This window comes from Pseudopodoces humilis, chromosome 1 (assembly GCF_049639895.1).
Source record: "Pseudopodoces humilis isolate 2021_Gansu_Grassland_sample_001 chromosome 1, ASM4963989v1, whole genome shotgun sequence".
Taxonomy (NCBI): Eukaryota; Metazoa; Chordata; class Aves; order Passeriformes; family Paridae; genus Pseudopodoces; species Pseudopodoces humilis.
This window is the reverse complement of record NC_142200.1, coordinates 121,106,944-121,119,841: the sequence shown is the minus strand read 5'-3', so window position 1 is coordinate 121,119,841 and position 12,898 is coordinate 121,106,944.

Genomic DNA, 12,898 nt, shown 5'->3' with positions numbered 1-12,898 from the left:
CTTGTCAAAAAGAAGGAAATTCCACTACAGATTAGCTTATTTTTAAGCATGTCAAGCTCTACATACAAACATGATATATTGCTTCCTTGTAATGTCTGTTTAGGCCCAGATGCTCGAGGCAGTGTCAGGGAGTGCTGTAAATTTTGTCTGAGTCAGGGCAATTCTGATTGATCTCTGAGTGTAAAATCGATAAGAAGACACTGTCATTTTCTTAAAGGATGAGCTAGAAAAGGAAAATAAATTAAGACTCCACTGAATGTCTATCTCCAGTGCTCATTAATTCAGTGTGGTCTGTACTTTGTTAATGTTATGTCCACAGCTTTAATCTTCCAGGTGCTCTTCCTGCAGATAGTCGACAGCAGCCCTTTATTATGTTATGTATATTTCATCTACACGTGGTGGAAATAAAATGTCTGCCCTCTTCTTTCCCCTAGGTCCTGATTAATCCATTTTATTATTTTTCAGAAATACATCACTTGGGTACTGATTAACTTAAAAATGGAAAGCCATTGTCTTTCTTGCATGTCCTTCATCAGAACTAACACACTGGCTGCTCATTTGTCTTGGGTTGTTACAGCAAATAACGACTACCAGGCATTTCCCCTTATGTAATATACTTCAGGAAGATTAATTTACTTCTGCTCTTTTCCTCTTCTTCTTTTTTGTCTACTAAGACTTTTTTGACATGTTTTGAACTCCTTCCCAGCTCCCACTCTCCTGCTTCCTCTTAAGCATTTTCCAGCCTGCTCTGGAGCTAAAACTGACCACTAGAGTCTCCCATCGGAGTCACCTGGTGCTGCTGCAGACAGGGCTCCGTTCTGGGCTGGCTTGCCTTGCTCTGTACTGGTGAGTTTGAGCTCAGGGGGTTCTCCCTTAAGAATAACAATACATTGTCACCTTAGTCCCACAATCTTCTCATGCATGAGAAGTCATCTTGAAGTTAATTAGTCTGCTATATAAGGGGAGTTCAGGCTACTCTCAGGAGTATAGCTTAAGATGCTGTTACACTGAAATATAAAATTATTTTTTATTTTAAGCAGTCATTTCACTTTCTACACATCTACTGTCAGTGTAGAAATGGCTTCTAAACTTAAATAACAAGTCATTTTATGCTTCTGTTTCTAATTCAAAATGTTGATATCAGGGCTCAAACAACACTGTGATTATCAGTGATCAAGTTAAAAAAAAAGTAAATCCTTTTGGCAAGAAAAAGAATATTTTCCATATTTCACCCCCAGCTATTCCTAATAACTAAAATGCTATTTACTTGCAACTTCATTATATACCTCTAGGGTGTGTTGATTGGGAAAACAGAGGTAGTTGAAAAAGAAGACCTCTTGACTTCAACAAGCATTTAATGCATATTCATGAAGCATCTTATTCCCATTCCTTATAAAAGTACAGTACATGCCAATTAATTAATTTTCATGGAGAGGCCTTTAGTAAGACTAGACCTTGTACCATCTGTTTCCTCTTTGAGCAGGCCTCACCTGAGCTAGAGTGGTTTCAGTGATCTCATCAAGCAGTCTGTAACATTTTATCTGAAAATCATCCTTCAGGTCTATTTCCTGTATTCGCTGAACTTTGAATTTTAGAGAAGCTCAGAAAATTTTTTAAATGTTGCATTCACTGTATCTAGAATTGAGTGTATTCAGCTAAACTCTAAAATGTTATGTGTTTCTGTGTTTATCCTTGATAAGGGCATAAGTTAACTCCTAGGTCTTCTCCTGGTTATATTGACAAAAAAATATGTTTTGAGAATAGCTTACCAGGGGTAGCAGCACTCCAGAAGAGACTGAGCTTCTGTCCAAATCTACTGCTCTTACCACAAGGCCACAGCCAGTAACATCCAAAGCACGAAAATCACTTCCCTGGCTACAAATTATCAAAATATCTTTTGTAGTATTTAGGTTAAATTGTGGATTGTGTCATCCTTGTGTATTAGAGAACCAGGTGCCTGATTTGCACTTGACATGCATGGCCTGATCTCCAGGTTCCTAGGAAGTCCTGATTCTGAGATGTTAGCAGAGATACTGGCTTTGCTATATCTGAGAGAACAGGCAAAGGTGAGGTCATGGCCAAAAGCCCTTCAGGGCAAAGACAGGATATGTGGTATTCTGCTGCATCTTCCAAGCCACACATCAAGGTAATCTGGATTTTTAAACAGAAAAAGCTGTAAACTTCCTCCAGACAATAACATTCCACATTAGGAGAAAAATTATGACGACCTAAATGCAGAGAGTAACCCAGATACAGAATTGCCTCCAGGTTAGATAAACACAGATCTGATTGTTGTCTGAATTACAAATCTGTAAACCCTCTGACAGCCAGCTATTTGCAAAGGCAATAAGCATTTGTGATAGGAAAGGATTTCATAGTGGTTATGCTGCCTAGCCACATATCTAGATCAGCTGAATTTGGGAGTCAAGTTAGAAAATCTCCATCAAAATGGAATTGCTCAAACTAAACATTATTGAGCAAGTGCATTTTTCAAACACATTTTGAATGTGACTGAAATGCAGCAATAAGTTTATAAACTGTATCATAGTAGACATTTTTATACTGTCCTTGAAAAATGCACCTATAGTTGAGTGGATGGAATGGATTTAACAGTAATATATAATATAAATACATGTAGTAAATATATAAAGCTATGTATATAATGCACATACCAAATGACAGTACATGTATATTCCAGATTGCCTGCTCTCCAGAGCTTCTGCTAAGTGTATTCTTCCAACAGTCAGACAATCAAACCTGTGCAAATTTATTTTCCCACAGCAGGTTCAGAGTGTAGGATTTGACATCCTTTAACCAAGTTTTTAAAACCATGCCTGTATGTAGTTGAAGGACTTAGCATGAAATTTTGTGAGCTTATTTTGCTAGAGAGGATCAGTTCTAATTTTAGATCTAAATGTTTAATGAATAAACAGAAAAACACATCTATAGGTTTTTTATGGAGAAAAAAACCTACCACAAATAACCACACTTTTACTACAACAACAAGAAAAACAACACCCAAATTCACCTTATTTAATTTAAATTTGTTCTGGATTTATGATTTGAATTAGCATTGCCACTGATTTTGGTGGATGAAGGTAATAATTCTGTCCTTCCATCATGTGACTCGGCTAAAAAAACAGAAACTGATCCAAAAGCTGATTCTGAAATTCTGAATGTAGCAAGGTGGGGGATAGTAATGTAGGCTTTGGGTCAGGACGCTTAACCAGTCTAGATTTCCTCCGGGAATAGCAAGACTTTGATTGAAAATATCAAAATGATGGCTAGCTGCTTTTCAACAAAATTTCTTGAGAGGGTTAGCTACATCCTTGAACACAAAAGAAGAAATGCTTTTACAGCTAAACCAAGGATTTCTTTATGAGACCCTTAACTTTTTCTTCAGCCAGACTTTCATTGACTCCATGGAAACAGAAAATCAGGTTGGATGTAGGTAATTTAAATACTATAAAAAGAGGTTAGATACACAGAATGTATTGATATGGATATGTTTATAAAGGGATAATAATTTAAGAGACCTAATATGCTTAACACACAACCATGTCTGTGGTTGCTTAAAGGTTTAGGTTTTTTGTCAGTGCAACCATGTCCTGGTATTTTGAACAAAACTATTTAGATAGGGATTGCACTTGATTTTGAAGATAGAGGGCTGTTGTACAACTTTACAATGAGATGTTAGTTATTGATAGAATGTAACACATTTCTTGAGGTTTTGTTTAACCATGTTTAGATTTCTACCAAATAGATTTGGGATAGATATCTGTAAAAGAAGGTTATGTACAAGTTGCTCTGGGATGGGGCAATAGAGATCCAAAAGAAGTGCTACAAGAAACAGATATCCAAAATATTTTAAACCAAGGCCTTGGACCCAGTATCAAAAGCTCAAAGAGAAATAAGAAAATCAGAAATTTACATTAATACAGTAAGATGAGTTTAGAAAAATCTAAACTTTGACATTGTCCATTCAACTGGGTCTGTCATATTGATCAATGAGATTTATTGTCACAATTAAAAATCTGCATAGAAAGGGTTTGTGTAGTTTATGGTAGTATTAATTATCTGTCTTGTTACTGTACTGAGCAATCTAATATTTCTCAGTCCAATTTTATACTTTGGTTATTAAGCATCTGTGAATAAATTTTCAAAGCTGTGAAATTTATCCCCAGCTGTTTTGTGAACACTAGTGGAAGTAGGTGTACCAATCCCAATGTTTCATAACACTCAGCACATAGGTGTAAGGACTCACTGCTCTTTCTGAGCAGTAACTCATTGCTTCTTACAATGAATTCATGCTTTTTACATATAAATATCTGCCAATTTATAAAAGGCTGGGGGCTATTGAAACCAACAGGTTAGTTTCCTTTGACTTCAGTGGGGGGCAGGATTGATCTGAGAATGCAACCAGATTGATGTTCTTTATGATTGTGCATACTGAAGAGTATTAATGAGAACATGTTTTACAGTATGTGTGCTGCATGTGCTTCCCACCCCAAGAAACCTCAGAACTCCTTAGGGTTATATATCTATGCTGTGGCTGAAACCCATATCCTTTTGGATATGAATAGCAGCAGTAAATCAATGTACGTGTTTACACTGTATCATCAATCTCCTTTTCTAATAGAATATTTGAAACAGCAGCAGATTATTTGAATTTGTGAATTCAAAAAGCAATGCTTGCTACAACAGGGGGTATTTTCAACTGTGGCTGCTGTTGTGAGGGACTTGGTTTAGTGGCTCAGTGAAGGCATCATAACATCCTTACCACCTTTGTTGGTTTCTCTTAAACAACTTGCTTTCATTTTAGACACTCCTTGGCGAGCTGTTAAGTCCCTGGCCTCCAGTGGGTTTCACCTGCAATTTATTATTCAAATCAAGGTACTAAAAGAGAAAAGAAATGCTTCTTTGTAAATAAGCAGTATTAATATTTTACATATTTGAATCACTTGCTCCTTCATATGGTACCCTTTTGAGATAGCACTCTTTTCTATAACATTGTCAAAATGAATTGAAGTTATTATATAGGTGTTAAACATTCACCTCACATATGCTGAAATAGCTACCACAGGCATCTTCTCTTCTGGGAATCACCAACGTTTGAAAGCACAGCTGTTGCTTCAGGTACTTTTTCTGTCAGTTCTGAATAAAAACAGAAAATCACTAAGAAAAAGACAACAATGAAAGACAGTATGTAAGTTCCATAGGCAAAGAGGCTTACGAGAAGTCTGGAGAGAACTTTTCACAAGGGCATGTTGCAGTAGGACAAACGGGAATGGCCTGAAGCTGAAGGAGGGTCGGTTTAGATTAAAAGTTTCTTACACTGGGTGTGGTGAGGCACTGCAACAGGTTTCCCAGAGAAGTTGTGGATGCCCCATCCTTGAAGGTGTTCAAGACCAGGCTGGATGGGGCTCTGAGTAACCTGGTCTAGTAAAAGGTGTCTCTGCCCACGGCAGAGGGGTTGGAGCAAGAGGATCTTTACGACCCCTTCCTACCCAAACTAGCATCTGATTCTGTGAAAACAGAAACAACTTGGTGGGGGAATAAATTCCTTTGTCAAACATGCTGCTGGAAGAGTGTATTATGTTATGAAGGAGAGAGATTTGGGAGATTATTTTTACCCAGGCTTTTTCCTTGTTTCCTGGACCCATTTCCATGCATTATTGGTTGCTTCCAGAATGCTTGTCTGAAATGTGCTTTCCAAGACATTAGATTCTTTCCCTGTTTTAAGAAAAAGAGAGATCAGCTGCACTGCTCTCCTTCAAATACATCTTCACAATCACTTTCTGATACTCATCTCTCTTGCCATCACTTAGGCACCCAACATTACTTTACCTAGAACCCGTCAGGAGACCCTTATTAATCAACTAAGCCCAGAGAGGGTACTTACATAATTTAATGCTTGCAAGTCCATCTATGAAATATCAAAGCAGGGGTAAAAATGTATTACTGAGAGATTTCCTTGCTCTGTCCTCATTTTGTTGCTTCTGTAAGTTTTCTTGATGTGCTGTTGGAGTCCTGAAAGATTTGTCTAGAAAAACTAGGCATTATAAAAACATATTGAAGCCCTGCCAATTTCTTCTTTGACCCATGCATTCTGCTCTTCCTTGCTGACAGGAGCTCTTTGTGTCTTAGACAAGCTGCCTGCAATGGTGGCTGGAAATTAGCTCTCATCCTTCTTCCCACTCATGCACGAGCCCAGAATTCTCCGTCTTTGTAGAGCAGGACAGTAGTCACAGGAGCAATCCTGCAGTTCACCTTCTTTCTTAGTTAGAGCTGCCTGTACAAGAGACCACATAACGTGTGACATGCTGCAGAGCCACTGCCCTGAGTATCAGGTCCTGTTTCACCCCTGCCACAGCAATGGTCCATCTGTACTCCAGAAGCAGGACCTCTGTGGAGCTAGGACCATGCTATTTCTTGTCTGGCTGCTCAGGGTATCTGCCTTTTTCAGGTACAGGGAATGATTTTAGGTAGTTAAATATTCTTAAACATATGAAAAGGCAAGAAAATCAGAAATACATGCCTTATGTGAGCTTAAACTAAGTATCTTTTGAAAAAACCTTTTCTATAAAGTAGTAATAAAATTAAATAGGGAAGAAGTGGCATTCCTGAAATATGAGCAGTGACCCTTATCTCCTGTGGGGTTTTCACTATTTGTCTAGCTCCCACTTCACAAAAGCCATGTTCCTACTCATCAATATCAGTGCTAATTACATTTAGCTTCTTTTGACTTTCTTTACTCCACTGGAAAATATTTTTTTATTCCCCCACAGTCTACACAAAATTGACATTTTTTTCACAGATTTTACTTTTTTTTGCTTTTATGACTAGAAAATAAACTCTTCTATGCAGAATAATTGTTCTCCAGTTCCCAGAAGCTTCCCTACATTTACCCTTAAAAAAAATATTTTGATTCTCCATTTCCTACCTTTCTTCTAACTTATTAAGGCTGTGTGTGATATGTTATCAATGTTACTAAAGTGCTTAATTTCCAGTTGATTTCAAAGGGCACGTAGTAGTGCAAATAAGTATTTTTGGGAGAAGGAGTATGCCTTTTGTGCCTTTTAAAGCCATTTCAGGACGCCCCCACACTTTGGAGAAGTGAAGTCATCCATCACAACTGAGGTACCCAAGTGACTTCACAGCAACTGCAATTTTACATTGGTGTTCAGTATGTGAACAACCAGGCTTCTCTGGTTCCTGTATTTATCAGCCTGGCTCCCACAGTCCTATTCCTACAGGTATGTCCTACCTCTGTGACATAAATCTACCCCATGCTGGCAAAAAATAATATAAAATCTAGATGTACAATAATTTTATATGATCAGGATCATTTGATCAGGTCAAGGTATATAGTAATTCTCGCACATAGCAAAAGCATCCCTTCACCTTCACTTTCAGTGTTGGCTGATGCATAACAGAGCACGGTGAAGAAGTCTGATAATGGTGGCCGTATAGTTAAGCCTACTTCTTTTGATTGAAGAAGTCTCTTGATAGAACAGAGAGGCCTAGAACCCACCTTATGTTCTTGATAGATATTGATTTTTTTTTAATACATTTTGTCATTAGGAAATCACAAAAGTCTAAGAATAAAGCTTCTCTTCAACATTCTTACAGCTTTGTCCTGTGGGACCATTTGCCCATTTTTGAGCTAGTGTGCTAGGTGCATATTCCTAGCTTTGAAAGGTATTAGAAGTTACCTCAGGCACCTTTTAGCCTGTTCAGTTACATTCCTACCAAGAAAGGAAGTTATTTTCATCTCATTTAACCCTTGCATGGGTTAATAATGAAATTTGCTGCACTATTCATTTACATTTCTCTGTTTTTCCCAGGGTGTCTTCTCTGAAGTACCTGCTTATTGGTACTATTCAGAGAAGCTGATGCTTTCAGTAAATTCACCTCAGGGCTAGCTGCTAGGCATCATTCCATTACCATGACAATGGTGATTGTACTGCCTAGGAATATGACAATATAGAAACTTATTGAAGCAATGTATGTAATAAAAATGCTTCAGCCTCCCATGGACTCTTCTACGGAAGGTGCCTGAAGCTGCCTCATCAGTTGAAAATGTCTATAACAAATTCACAGTTTGATTTGCAAGGTCAAGTTTGATTTGCATCCTTGTTAATTTTGGGTGGTTTTTTTGGTTTTTTTTTGGTTTTTTTTTTTTTAGAGCTCTAGCTTCCAAGAAAAATGAGGAAGCCTGTGCCTCAAGCACTTAAAGCAGCTGCAATGTAAGGACAATTTAGGTACCTATATGAAAAAGACTTCCAGAAACCCTTGGACATTCACAGAATTCTGTAGAAACAGATCTATATATCTTTAATTACCTCTGTGCTCATCTCTTCTCTAAGCCTGTTAGTAACCCAATTATTTTGCTCTCTTTCCCAGTCCAAGCAGGAATGCCTCTTCCCTTCTGCTTTGCCTTTTCTCTTTCCATTTTTTCCCCCCTCACTATTGACTTATCCTTGTCTCCTCAAAGAGCTCAGAAAGTAGTTTGACTGTCAGTTAGCTGCTTGGGCAGTTTCAGTGCTGCAGGAAAGGAACTTGAGCTGGGATGTAGGATTTGCTTCCCACAAGCGTGCTCTAACCACTACAAAGCATGATGTTGGCTTGTGTCAACCAGGTTGTATTTTCCATAGAGATAACCTGGCTTTCAAGAGGGCAGGGTGCTGGTCCCTTGCAGCACTGTGCAACATCACTTCTCAACTGCAGCCTGGCCTCTGGATCTGTAGGAAAAGTGGAATTTTTTCTTGTTGCCTGAGGCTGTGTCCTGTGCGGTGTTGTGGCAACTCCTAGGTGCCCTCTTAAGAAATTGAGGCTCTGAAATCTGTCCTGTGTTTTCTGCTCCTGGCACGGAGCATTTTGAAATGAAGAATTGTCAAGAGTCACCACATGCAAGTCCACATGTGAACCCGGCTCCAAGAGCTGGGTGAAAGGCATCCTTTATCCAGCACATGAATTCTTCCTTTGCTGTTTGAATGTAAGGACTGGTAATAACAGTGAACCCCTTAACAAGGTTTGATATTTCCAAATGTCATCGCTTCTGGTTTCACGTGCACTTGTTGATTGTCATAACATCTTAATTAAAAGTGTAACTCTAATAATGAACTTATTTTCAGCCTGCTTCTCTGAGTGGTGCATTGTATCAAAGGACAGGCAATTCAGAAAGCAGTTAGCTGTGGATCAACAGTGACACTGAGCACTTGTGTAGTCGCTGGGGGTCAGTCAGTACATTTCTTTCACACTGGTGCTAGTCAATCGCTTTTGTTTTCCAGATTAATTATGTGGCCTTTCATTAAAAAACGAGGCACTCTGGTTTCTTGCCATTTTCATTTCAGTTGTGTCTTTGACTGGGTGATTTTTACACCAGGGCCTTCTCTGCATTGTGCTTTTCCTCTTTTTTTAGGCAAGAAAGTGGAAAGGGTTCAAAAAATCCAAAAACCTGAGGGGGTAAAAGGGGGCTAGTTTATAATTTTTGTATATCTATAAAGTAAGATAATGCAAACTCCTCTTGCAGAGGTGAATATTTCACTGTGCTAATGTTATTGTCTCCTTTCTCTTTATGTTCTATAGTTTTCTGTAAAAGCTGAAGCAGTGACTATATTCAACACCTGCATCTTTAACAGCCACTGCAGTATAATTACCTTTCTTGAATATTCTATAGAATTGTCAAACAGCAATTTTCTTTTTCAAGACAAGTGTTTGAATAATGCCATTTACATACAGAGCTTAACTTCTCTTACGTTGAAAATCTAATTATAAGTATCCAAAATTTACTGCGTGTTTGCTGTTTTATAATTCAGTCTACATAAAATTGCTAAAACACAGTGCCTTTAACATTTATTCTGGAGCTGAATCAGCACAGTCTTTATTGGACACTTTTTCAGTCTTAAACGTAATTGATTCCGTAACAATATTTTTTGATTTTTCTTATTGTGCTTATCTTAAATGTCCATACAGAGGTACAGAGGAAGAGGAGAGGCTATTGATAGAGATGCCTAATGCTATTTTACTGTTTTTTCATTCATTGAATATTTATTTTGTGTTGGAAGAAAAATATCTCAGCATTTCACTGAGTGAATCTAGGAAAAACACTCCAGCACATTTTATTCTGTTTGGTGTATTATTCACTGGATATTTAATGCTGATGTCGATTGATTAGATCAGACTGTAGAAAATTAGCCAGGAAATCTTAGAGCAAATCGTGGCTTGAATTGTGCAACATACCATCATCCTAGTCAGGCTAGTTTTGCAGTCTTTGTGATACAAACATCAATAGACAACCACCTCAAATATCTCAAGCAGCACAACTTCAGTATTCTGTTAGGAAGGTGACGTTAGAATAGAAAATTAACATAACATTGTATTATTTCTTACTGGTGCAAGCTATAAATTAATGTTATGAAATGTTATGAACGTATCTGCAAAACTACCTCTTACAAAAATTAAAGAGTATCGTTATAATCTTCCAATTGTCACTCTGGGAATTCCTGTGTTGTCACACATTATTTTCAGCGTACGGTACGCTACATTTTCCTTCTCAGCCGCTCTTCCGGATTTCAGTTCTCATTGCCAATTTCTGTCCAAGGTTTCTGTAAATCTTTTGTGTCCTTTTTTCTAAACATGTCCTATTCTTAAAAAGGAATCCCTCAGCTATTCACTCTGCAGCTTACAGTGAAGCCTTCTACAGCTTTTCTTTTCAAGTACCACAATCTATGAATGCATATAATAAGCAATGTGAAAAATAATTTTAAAGACTATTACACATCCTGCTGATATCAGTGTAATATGAGACAATTGCTCTGTTTATTATTCTCTTTTACTTTCTGCAGCTAAGTGTAAAAATTAACCTTTAATACTTTAGTCCTATTAGTTTCATTCGTTTTTTGTTTGGTTTGGTTTAAAGATCTGAAGTATGACAACACCATCACAAATTCTTAAGGCTTTTGAACATATCCCCTTCATGTTGTACTGTATCATGTCTGGTTTAACCCTTCCCTGCCTCTTCTAGGAATGAAAAAATTCTCTGTCGGGAAGAATACAAAAGTGCGTAAAATACCATGCTTCTGTTCAAACGTGAATTTCAGGTTCACTACTGGGAATAAATTACATCAAATAAACCCAATTTTACAACAACTTTCTGAAACGGTTTCTTTGAGGTGATCCATTTTGAGTCAAATGTGTATATGTGCTGTCAGTAAAAATATATATATTTTCCATCTATTTCTTAGGAGAACAGCAGATTTTGAAACAAGTTCAAAACAAAGAAGTAACACTGTTTTCCACAGCAACAGCTTAAATTTTTATGTGGTTTACCTCATAAGATCTTTCATGGATTAAAGAGTAAGAACAAGTTTTCTCCATTACAAAATTCTCATTTAATCCTTATCCACACTTAGTTTATCAAATTAAATTGGACAAGATTGATGCAGAGGCTTTTTAAGCCGGACATCATGTGTAAAATCGCTAGACAACAGATTTTAAAGGGTGCCCACCATGACTTGTCACATCATCTTTCCTCAGCCTCAGCTGCCCTTGCATAGTCTTATGCAGGGTCAGGATTCTTCTTGGTGTTACACTATAGACCACTGCAGAGAAACAGAGCTGCGACACAGTCTCCAGCAGAGTTACTTATTACATCCTCAGCCCCCTTCACCTGCCCCAGCCATTCAAAATAACATCACACCATAAAATATTCATGAACAGCCCAGTGCTCCGTCGAGGGCCTCGCTTCTGCAGGTGGCTGTTACATCAGTAATTGCCCGATACTTCCCTCCACAGCGTAAAATTGTTTTCATTATGTGTCATGCACACAGAGCCAAGCAAATCCCTCTTGAGTGGTTTCCCAAGGGCTAGAGGGAGGTGGTACTTAACTTAAACAGGCGCTTTTGGCTTAGATTAAAAAAAAAAAAGAGAAAGAAAAAGCCAGTGAAAGCTCATCATTAACTCTACTTCTAACTGCAACAAAAAGCAGAAGCTCATGCAAAACTCTCATAAAGATTATCCTAAATGTCTCAGTTACTAGGAAGAGCTTTAGTGGCTTTAGCTGTTCTTATGATACTTAAAGCTGCTTCAGCCAGAGAAGAGAATAACTTTCCACCTGACTGAAGTTCCCATGGTTTGCAGTGCAAGGCGATAAGCAGGTTTCAGCAATAAACTCCTGCATTGTGAGACAATAATGCACAGTCAGGTCCCCCCATTTTGATTCAAGGGTGTCTTTTTCTTTCCCCCCTGTGGTGGACTAATCACAGCTCCACTTTGTTTAATTGCAGCAAAGAGAGAAATGTGTTTAAGAAGTCATTCTGGCCCTCTTTAAATGAATGCTCAAGTTCTTCAAAGACAACAAACAGGATGCATAATAAATAAGATTTAATTTTCAGATCAAAATAGGCAGAGTTAAAGATTTTATTGACTGATGTGGGAGAGAGAGATGCTTCTGAAAAGGGGGAGGAAAAAAAAAGGAAGCAACAAGTGGGATTAAAGTCTTGGGTTTTATGCAGCACAAGCTGGTTTTGCATGGTGGGAGGATCAGTACAGGAATAAAATCTTTCCAGAATTAGTGGTCGGTAGCCTGCCGGGCACTTTGCTTCTGATAAAAATGCTTGTAAAACTATGTCAACCCCGTGATAATTGACACAGATGCACCCACTATGGTTTTCAAACTAAGACCTAGAAAACCTTAGGCACGATGTATTGTAAATTATGGCTCGGGGTCGTGAACTCCGGAGTGGCTGTTGGGGAGGAGAGGGTGGGACAGAAAAGTGTTTATCAATCAAAAGTTTTCTTTCTGAGTCTGACATGACTAAGCTACAGCCCAAGTGATTGGGAGAGAAAAACCTCTTAATTCACTATTTTTAAAACCATGTTGTTCTTTTTTTGT